Here is a 9,966-nt window from a genome sequence, read left to right on the forward strand (position 1 = left end):
AGTGGCCACCAGGGGGAGTCCGGAGCTCACCTTGGCCGCTTTCGCGGGGAGCCCCAAAGGGTGCTGGGGCACTTCCTCTTAGAGATCGCACTTGGGTAACATCGAATTCCAAGTCTGCAGTGCGAAGAGGGAGCAATCTGTGAAAGCCATCAAGCCAGGTTTAAAATTCCTCAGTGCCCCCATGTCACTTTTCCCTCTGTTCACCCTGCTTCTTCAATAGCCTCCCCAGAGGACCCCCTTCCTTTCTGGGTATCCTGTTTTGTCTACCTTGTGCCTCACCTCTCTTCTCTCCCATCTCCTCCTCTGGATTCTCATGTCCCCATTCTGTCACTTACATGTTTTGCAGCTACAGACAGGTACTCAGAAGGTGGCATGGTAACATTTCCCTGCAGGTCAGGCCTCATCGTGCCCACAAAACTGCTGCCTCAACCTTCAATTTTGAAACATTCACAGCATGCTGAATTCCACATATAAGTAGGGTTGTCAGATAAAATACAAGACACCCAGTTAAATCTGAATTTCAGGTAAATAACAATGTTTTAGTATAAGTATTAAATAACAATGTGGTGGTATCAGTGTGCAAAAATACTGCATGGGTCATGCTGTAATTTTATGTGTTAATCCAGCAACCCTCTAGACACGTGAAATGTGGAACTCAGAACAATTTGTATTTGCTTCAATGAAGCTGATATTATAGGTGAAAGAGGTTGCTTGGAGTGGGGGCATCTTCATTATAAAATCATCACCCCCATTTTGAATTTCTCTCTGAAAGCAAAAACATGCTTTAAAAAGCAATTTAGATCTAACATTTCCTACTATTAATTGCTCTGGTGACATTATCACTTATGTGTTTGTAAATCTTGTGGCCACAGTTAAAAAGCTTGATGGATCACCTTTAGGATTTCACAAAACTGTCTTGAATAAATTAAGCAATACCTCAGTTATCCATAGTTGAGATATTTAAGACTGACATCTACTTTTGTTTTCTTCACTCTCCTATTTTCTTCTTTCCTTCTCTCACTCCTTACTTCTACCCTCCCCACTACCCCAACGTTAAATATTTTCTGTAATCCATTACAGAGCTGAAAAATTTGGCATTCATGTATTGTTCTCCAAAGACGGACACATTTTTTTTTCATTTGGGGGGCACCTACTAGAAAAGCACCCATATTTTTTTCATATTGTGCTATTCAAACTTGATCATTTTCCAGTCTCCGAAAGTTGAGAATGAGGCATTTTTCAGTCTCTTCAGGGAACTCTAGCCTCCATGAATGGGAATCATTCCCACAAAAACCCCCTTTTTAAGCCAAGTCTGAAGGATATGAAAAAGCAGGACCCAGCTGACACTGCAGAAGGGGAACAAAATCAAATCATAAACTCTTTCCAATAATGGCATATGCAAAATCATGTAAAGACGGTAGTGAGTGTCCTGGAAGATGGTGTCAGATGACAACTTTTTTACTTCTTTTCCAACTCTTTAACTTCAGAGGATCATAAGTCCTGGAAGCAGCCAGCCAGGAGCTTCCAGACATAGCTCTCACAGGGGAAAATAAAGACCATTTGGAAGTCAGCTCAACCCTGCACAATGAACTGATGACTGGCCTCCCCTGGGGAGAACTCAGCACGCAAAGATTTTTGTCTGCAACACAAGCCTCTGAACGCTATAACCAAATTCCCCTGCCCTTGGCACTCCAGTGCCTCAGTGAGGCCTTCTTTCATTTAAGCCCATAAGGAGCTGTTAGCTAAAGAAGTGGAAAACAAACATGAGAAAGTCAGCAGGCACGTTAGAAAACTCACATGGCTAGACTAAAAATAGCTTTATGCTTCCTAAAACTTAAAGGTCTTCTGCTTTAGAGTGGTGGTTGAACTCAAACTTCTTCACAGGGGTGGGTTGAATCCACACCTGTTACACCCGAATTCTTAAGCAGTTCAGAGCCCCTGGCTGGTCCACTCCCTGAACCTCTGCATCCTCATCTGTAGATGTGGGGATTGTATGAAACCTACCATCTCCAAACCAACTTTCATATCAAGTGTCTGTGTATTGGAGGGGTTGCTAGAGTTAAAACGCCCCTTAGTTAAATGGTCAACTGCCCTTCGCATATGATAGGTGAAACTTCAACTTCCCCATCGTAAATGGGTATCATAATACCTTCTTTATTATGGTGTAATGAGAATTAAATAGATAATAACTACAGACAAAATTCTCAGCACAGTTCCTGGCACTCAGGGAGATTCTTAAGATGTTCAGAACAACCCCAGCTCAGTAGGGAGGAAGAGGCACGGGGTGACGCTGGAGGAAGGGAAAGTGGCTCCCGGCGCCATCTGGGCCTGCTGTGAGCTGGAAGGAACTCCCCGAGGAGGCCACAGACCTACATTGCCCGGGGGGGACGCTTTGCGGAGGTCGTCACCCCTGGAAACCGGCATCATGAGACACTGCCAGGCCTCTTCACCGAGGGGCCCAGGCCTCTGCGCCCGGGGCGGCCCGGCAGCGCCTGCTCGCCTCCGCACAGGCCTTTTGTCCCGCGGGCTCTCCCAGCGGCCCCGCGCTGCGGGACGGTTTTGTGAAGGGCACAATCCGATGTTCTGAGGAGACCACCCAGCTTCCTCTCCCAGACTCTCCCAGAGAACAAAACCGCCTCTCCGTGTGCCAGCGACCTCCCCTTCTGCCAGGCCCCTCCCACTGGCCTCCTCCCTGCCCTGCCAAGCGGGGACGGAGAGTCAATCGGCCCTGGCCTGGTGGGAACCCAGTTGATGGTGCGCTTATGAACTGTCCTGAGCGCGAGGACAAACTCTCTGTGCCTGGGCCGCTGCTGCCACCCTGCGGCCAAGACCTTTCTCTAGGCCCCGATGGCCCAGAGGAGCCCAGACCAGACCACGTGCAAACAGGAACGCTTACAGCAAACTCCTCCCTGAGGGGCTCAAGGAAGGCTGGAGAGCCAGGAAACAGTTCGCAAGTCTGAAGGAAAAAGGAACTCATGATCTGTGGTCACAGCACTAACTCTCAAAGTGTGGTCCCACAACCAGTATCAGCATTCCCTGGGAACTTAGAAATGCAAATTCTCAGAGACCACGCTAGACATACTGAATCATAAACTCAGAGGGTAGACCCCAGCAATCTATTTTTCGGTTTGGAGGAGTTTTTTAGAGATGGATCTTGCTGTGCTGCCCTGGCTGGAGTGCAGTAGTTATTCTCGGGCACAATCATAGCGCACTACCGCCTGGAAGTCCTGGGGCTCAAGTGATCCTCTTGCCAAAGCCTCCCAAGTAGCTGGAACTACAGGTGCATGCCACCTCTCCCAGCCCAGCGTCTGTCTTAACAAGCCAACCAGGGGATTCTGATGCACACCCAAGTTTTAGAACCACTGGTCTAGACTCTAAAAAGAAACAGACGTCAGAGTTGACAGAGCAGGACCCTAATCCTGGCTTTACCTATGAGCTGTGTGACTTTGGGCAAGTTTCTTAACCTCTCCGTGCCTCCTCTGATTCCTGTTATGATGAAAATTATTCCTGATTTCCAGGATTGTTGAGGATTAGATCAGAAAGAAAGGTGAAGTCACTTGATAAAAGGTGCTTGCTTCGGGTGTTATTATAATGGGGTCATAAATGTGCCCGCATTAACACTAGAATGTACAGAGAAAACGCAATTCCTCCTTTCATTTATTTAGCAGGTATTTGTGTGATGCCTACTGTAATGAGCAATGTCGATAGAGCCCCTCCCTCCAGGAAGGTGCATTTTAATATCTGTGTAATATAGGGTGCTATGGACTGCATTGTATCCTCCCACCCGTCACCAACATTCATATGTCAAAGCCCTAACCCCCAATGTGACTATATTTGGAGAGGGGGCTTATAGGGTTAAATGAGGTCACAAAGATGAGGTCCAAATCCAATAGGATTGGTGGCTTTCCAAGTACAAGGAAAGAGAGAGAGATCTCTCTTTCCACAAGCACACACCAAGCAAAGGCCATGTGAGGACACAGTGAGAAGGCAGCTGTCTGCAAGTCAGGAAGAGGGCCCCACAAGAAAAAAGTCATGCTTAAAGGGTCACAGGGTCAGACAGAGGCATCCCAGTGAAAGCAACGCCGTAAACTGATGTATCTTCCTCTCCCCACACCTCTGCAAGGCAGTTCATCCAGCACGCTGCTTTTGAGCATCGATGTAGCTGAACTACACAAGCAGGATTACTCTATTCTTAAAGATTCCCAGTTGCTGGTTTTAGAACTTAATCCCCCTTCCACATTAGAAATGCCCCCCTTTAGTGATTATAAAGTTCTCCTACCACATATAATGTAAAAACCTTCAAGTACAGAAGGGAAATATAGCCTGGGCTGGCACGGTGGCTCACACCTGTAAACCCAGCAACTCGGGAGGCCAAGGCAGGAGGACTGCCTGAGCCGAGGAGTTTGAAGCCACAGTGAGCTATGATCGTGACACTGTACTCCAACCTGGGCCACAAAGCGAGACCTTGTCTCTAAAAAGAGAGTGAGAGAGAGGAAGGAAAGAAGGATAAAAGGAAGGGGAGGAGGGAGGGCGGGAGGAAGGCTGTTGTGTAGCAGGTACCTCACAATGATCCTGTGAATAGACACAATTCTCTTCATTTTACACATGAAAATGTTGAGGTTCAGAAAATAAGTAACTTACTCAAGGTAACATCGCAGTTTGAGTCTCTCTCCAAATCCAAAGCAGGTGTTTTCCCCCTTAGACTGTTTTAACCATGGAAATTATGTCTGATCAAGCACTGCAAACCAAGAACTTCATCTGAAATATACTGTGGTATAATCTCCTAGGCCAGTGTTTTTCTTTTCTTCTTTTTTTTTGAAACGGAGTCTCGCTCTGTTGCCCAGGCTATAGTGCAGTGGTGCGATCTTGGCTCACTGCAACCTTCGCCTCCCGGGTTCACGCCATTCTCCTGCCTCAGCTTCCTAAGTAGCTGGGACTACGTACCCGCCACCATACCCAGCTAATTTTTTTGTATTTTTAGTAGAGACAGGGTTTCACTGCGTTAGCCAGGATGGTCTTGATCTCCTGACCTCATGATCCGCCCGCCTCAGCCTCCCAAAGTGCTGGGATTACAGGCGTGAGCCACTGCACCCGCTCTAGGTCAGTGTTTTTCAAACTGTAGGCTGTCAGTTTAGAGGGTCCCAATTAGCATTTTTTAGTGAAAGAATAGAGCAGAATAGAACAGAAAATATCACATGTATTAAAGTATTGTTTCAGGAAATTTTTATTATAATTGTGCACGTGTGTGTATAGGCTTGTACCTTGAGTAACTTCCATTTCATGAATAACAAGTGTAAAGCCACAGTTCCAAACTTTTTGTGATCAATAATGAATCACCAATCAATAATTTTTCCACCCCTTGAATTCAAGAGTTTGAGTGCCTTGCTGTTTCCAGAACTGATCACCTTCAAGGAGCTTTTATCTTCCAAATACAAATTGTTTCTTAGGAAGTGATGCTGTGAACTTGTATCTTAAAGAGCCACGTGCTCTACCACCACACATTTCCAAATTCAGTTCTGGGTTCTGTAATATACGTTCTTCTGACCTAGCTCTCCAAAATTACCCCACGCTGATGAATGTGAAGATGGGCACCACGACCAAGTTAAGCTTCTCTTAGACAACCATGCCTGCTGGTGCTGCTTGCCAAATGAATAAGTGTACCCTGGCACCTAGCTCTGTAAACAACCAAGTGGAGGAATCTCTTGTTAGCACTGACATCTGGTGGTCACTGAGACGCCAGCACCCCAGCATCTTGAACTTAAAAAAAGTATCCACCTGGGAACCAGGACGAGGAATCAACTCCAGCAGAATTGATTCCTCATCCCCCTCCTCTCCTGGACCATCTACCTTCTCCATGCAGCTGGACTCAGCCAGGGGGAGGGAAAGAGCAAGGTTTAGAGTCGGATGCAGCCAGGGTCCACAGCCTAACATGTGACCCTGGGTAAACAATCTAAACTCTGTAAGACTCAGCTGCAAACTTGGGATAAGAAAACAATCTACAGTGGGCATTGGGGTATCTTATTTAACTCTCAAACAACTTCTTTGATGTTAAGTTCCAGATACCTATTAAGCACCCAAATGTTGATTCCCTTCTTACTTCTGTCATTTTATTTAAGGTACGCTCTATTCCTTCAAAGTCTAGAGTCCCACTTCGTTTCTATCTTTTTTTTTTTTTTGGTCTGGCTTACTCCATTGAAATAATAGCTAATATTTATGGAGTGGTTGCTGTGAGCCAGGTGTGTTCTAAGAGATGTACATTGTTAAAATCGAGCTATGTCAGCCTTCTGAAGTCAAGATTATCACCTTCCCTTTGTTTTATTGACGAAGAAAATGAGGTGGAGTGAGTTTAAGCGGATTGCCGAAGGCCACAAGTCTTGGGACTAAATTTTTAAACACAACACTGTAGCTCCAGAAGGCATACTCTTAACCTTTGAGCTCAATTTGACTCTTTGCATTCTGTTGTAATAATAGCTAATGCTTATTGAGTAATTATTAAGTGCTGAGTTCCTATATATGTTATCTCATCTAATCTTTACAAAAACCTATGAGATAGTTATTATCATTATCTTCATTCTACAGATGAAAACAACTGAGGTTAAATGATCCACGTGAGGTCACAAAGTCAACAAATGGTGAAATTGAAATTCCAACTTGGATAGTTGGATTCTGTAGTCTTTGGCCTTAACCATCCTTCTCCTGGAGGGGATGCTGGAGTCATGTAGTTCCAGCCTCCCAGTGAGCCTGTGATCTTGAAGGCAGAGCAGTCTCTGCTGGTAGAAGGCACTTCCTTGCCAGATGGTTGATGACAGTGATAGTGATCTGGCTACACTGATGAGGTTAGTCCTGCCCTTTGTGGCTGCACAGTACTGCGTTTCAAGGAGAGTCAATAGAAAAGGCCTCAATGACTCTCAGGTGACTCTCAGCGGATTTCCTGTCCAGTGTCTGAAGGCAAGGGACAATAATACTGACACTAAGAGAGCTCTCAATTCAATGCGCCATCCCTGACATGGATTCTTGTCATTCCCTTAATTTAAACTCTCCAGTGGCTTCTCATGGCTCCAGGATAAAGTATAAATTCCTTCACAGAGTGTCAGGGCCTCTGATTACTGAACCCCTGCTTCCCTCTCCATCCTCATTTGCAGTCCTCGCCTCTGTTGGAAGGAAATAGCCACAGGATGAACTTGCCCCCCGTGGCACTGTGCTATCGTAACTCCAGGCCTTAGTTACACATGCTGGTCCTCACCTGGAAACGTCATCTCCCTACCCCAACTGTCCCTCGCACCCCAAACCACTCAGTCCACCTCCTTGCTGACTCCAACTCCTACTTCAGTGGAGACAGCAGGTGCTTCAGGAAGCCTTTCCAGACCCCTCTTTGTTCCCCTTGGCCTCCCGGGTTACTGATATCATGGCAGAATGTGGTCTGTCTCCCATCAACTATATGCTTCTTCAGAGCAAAAAGTGGGTTTTTAAAAAAACCATTGTACCCCAGTGCCTGGCACAGAGTAAAAAAATACATTTAAGTATATATATATAAATTTAAATATATATATATATACACACACACACACACACACACATATATGTAAAATGGTGAATTTCAAATGACTGTTGTTAGCATCTATTTGAGTGCTGCGCACTTCCCCTTCCATTCTCTCCCAGTACAGGTGTTATTGGCATTTTTGGTGAGACAATTCATAAGGTGGGATTGCCCTGAGAATTGCAGGCATTTGACATCCCTGAGTCCTAGACACCAGATGCTGGTAGGTCCCAACCCCTCTACCATCCCCATCACACTTTCCCATTTTCCACCTTTGCATCCTTGTTGCTGTGACAACAAGGTGTAAAAAATACACCTTTACATATTTTTTAACGTCCTCGAAGAAGTACCTTCCTTAGAACCACTGTAGCTAAAAGGTGTTTCTGATTCGGACAGAACATACTTTCCTTGAATCGGGCATTCACAATGTTTATGGAAAGTTTACATTTCATCTCTAATGCCATTGCTTCTGTATATTTCTTTATACATTCTGTATATTTCTAATGCCATTGCTTCTGTATATTTCACCTCTAATGCCATTGCCTGTCATGTGTAAGTTCCAGGAGACCCTCTTGGGTGACAGTGAACTTGAGCTGTGTAGCAATGGCATTATCATGATATGAGTCTGCCCATGATAGGGATAAAGGAGGGGAGAGGAACCCAGAAAGACGAAAATGTTAATCACATTGTCAGGGCACGGATGACAATAGTATTCACCTTTTCGACTTGACCAACTTAATGAAAACAGTAAAATTCTTTTGTGGGAATTCTCAGTATCCATTGTTAACATCCATTACACAAGCAGTAAACATCAGGTCTATGTCAGGAGCAAATGGCTGACCTGAAGAGATGCCTTATGTGCTTTGAAGGTAGTGCTGGGAGGGCTTACAAGTTATGTTGAATATTTGACATTGCTGATACCCAGTTGTTTTGGGAAAGTAAAAATCCTTCCTTTGATTGACACGGTCTCAGTTTTCTTCTCTTCAATGGGGATTTTTTTTTTTTTTAATTCTTCTGTTTCTAACTGGATAGAGCAAGGAGAAACCTCAGGAATTTCAGAAATAAATGTACCATTCACCTTTCTATTTTGAAGACTAAGTCAGGCCTTGTATCTTCATGATCAGTGTCAGGACATCAAAGTGTTAAGTATGGGACTCTGTTATGAAAAAGACCATGAAACTCTACCATCATTTCTTTTGTGCTTACAGGCACTGATCACTTTAAACAAAGATAAAACACCTTGTTTAAAACAATTAGCTTTGACAATACATGTATAAGCAGAACTTTAAATTGTAAATGTGTTCATTTTCTTCTTCCCTACTACACATATTAAATAATAGAGACAAGAAAAGTAGGTGGAAGATGATTCCAAGTAATTTTCGGGCATTATTACAAAGTGAAGCTGGTGAGATTTTTGTCTTTTTGACAAATTCAAGGAAGCCCGCAGAATAAATCTTCTTTCAGGAGTACATTTTCACTTAGCTGTCCTCTAAGTAGAAATGCATTACTCCTAGAATGAAAAATGAAAGTTCTTCAACTGCCGAAGACAAAATGACAGATTTGGCTTCCAGCAATACATTCTTGACAGCTACTAGAGTTTCAGGAAAAGAAAACAAGAAAATTAAATTTGACAGAAATGAAGAGGGGGAAAAAAGAAGGAATTTTTTCCAGTTAGCATCTCAATGTCTTTGGAGGGATTTTAGGGCAAGTCAAATAACAGACCACTTAGGCATCTCCCCCATGTTCTCCTATAGATGTGAATGTTGTTTTAATGGAGCTGCCACCCTATAGACAACAGGTGGTATCTACATGTGAGTCCACAGACTGACTGCACGATGACCTGCTCAAGAGAACTTGAGAACAAACGGGAGCCACGACCTGCTTGGAAATGAATTGTACAGCTTTTCATCAGACTTCATTTCTGTCAACTTAAGAATATACTTCTGCAGAATTTTGCAAAAGCCTGTGCTCACGTTTGGCCTTCAGATTGAGGAGCTTGTTTTTTCCATGTTTGGACAGCAGTGTGATCCAATATGGCAGGAGCTATTAAAATGTAAATTAATATAACTATGTTATTTAAATCAATTACCTAAATTAATAGGTTGATGATATTTAACATGCAACTAAAAAGTCAGTTCTTCAGTCACACTAACCATGTTTCAAGTGCTCAAAACCCACATGTGGCTAGTGGCTACCACGTTGGACAGCGTGGATACAGAACATTGCCATCGTGGTGGAAGGTTTTATTCGCTGAGTCATCTCTGTGCTCAGGACACAGTCATGGACAGTGGAGGGTGGGAATTAGGAGTGAAGTGGCATAAAAGGAATAAGCTGGGGAGAAGAGGTTGCAGCGGACTTCTGTGAGCAATCAGAAGGCAATTGGAGTCAAGAAATAATTGCTAGCCTAGACATGGTGGTTCATGCCTGTA

The sequence above is a fragment of the Piliocolobus tephrosceles genome, chromosome 4, assembly GCF_002776525.5.
Source record: "Piliocolobus tephrosceles isolate RC106 chromosome 4, ASM277652v3, whole genome shotgun sequence".
In the NCBI taxonomy this organism is placed as follows: Eukaryota; Metazoa; Chordata; class Mammalia; order Primates; family Cercopithecidae; genus Piliocolobus; species Piliocolobus tephrosceles.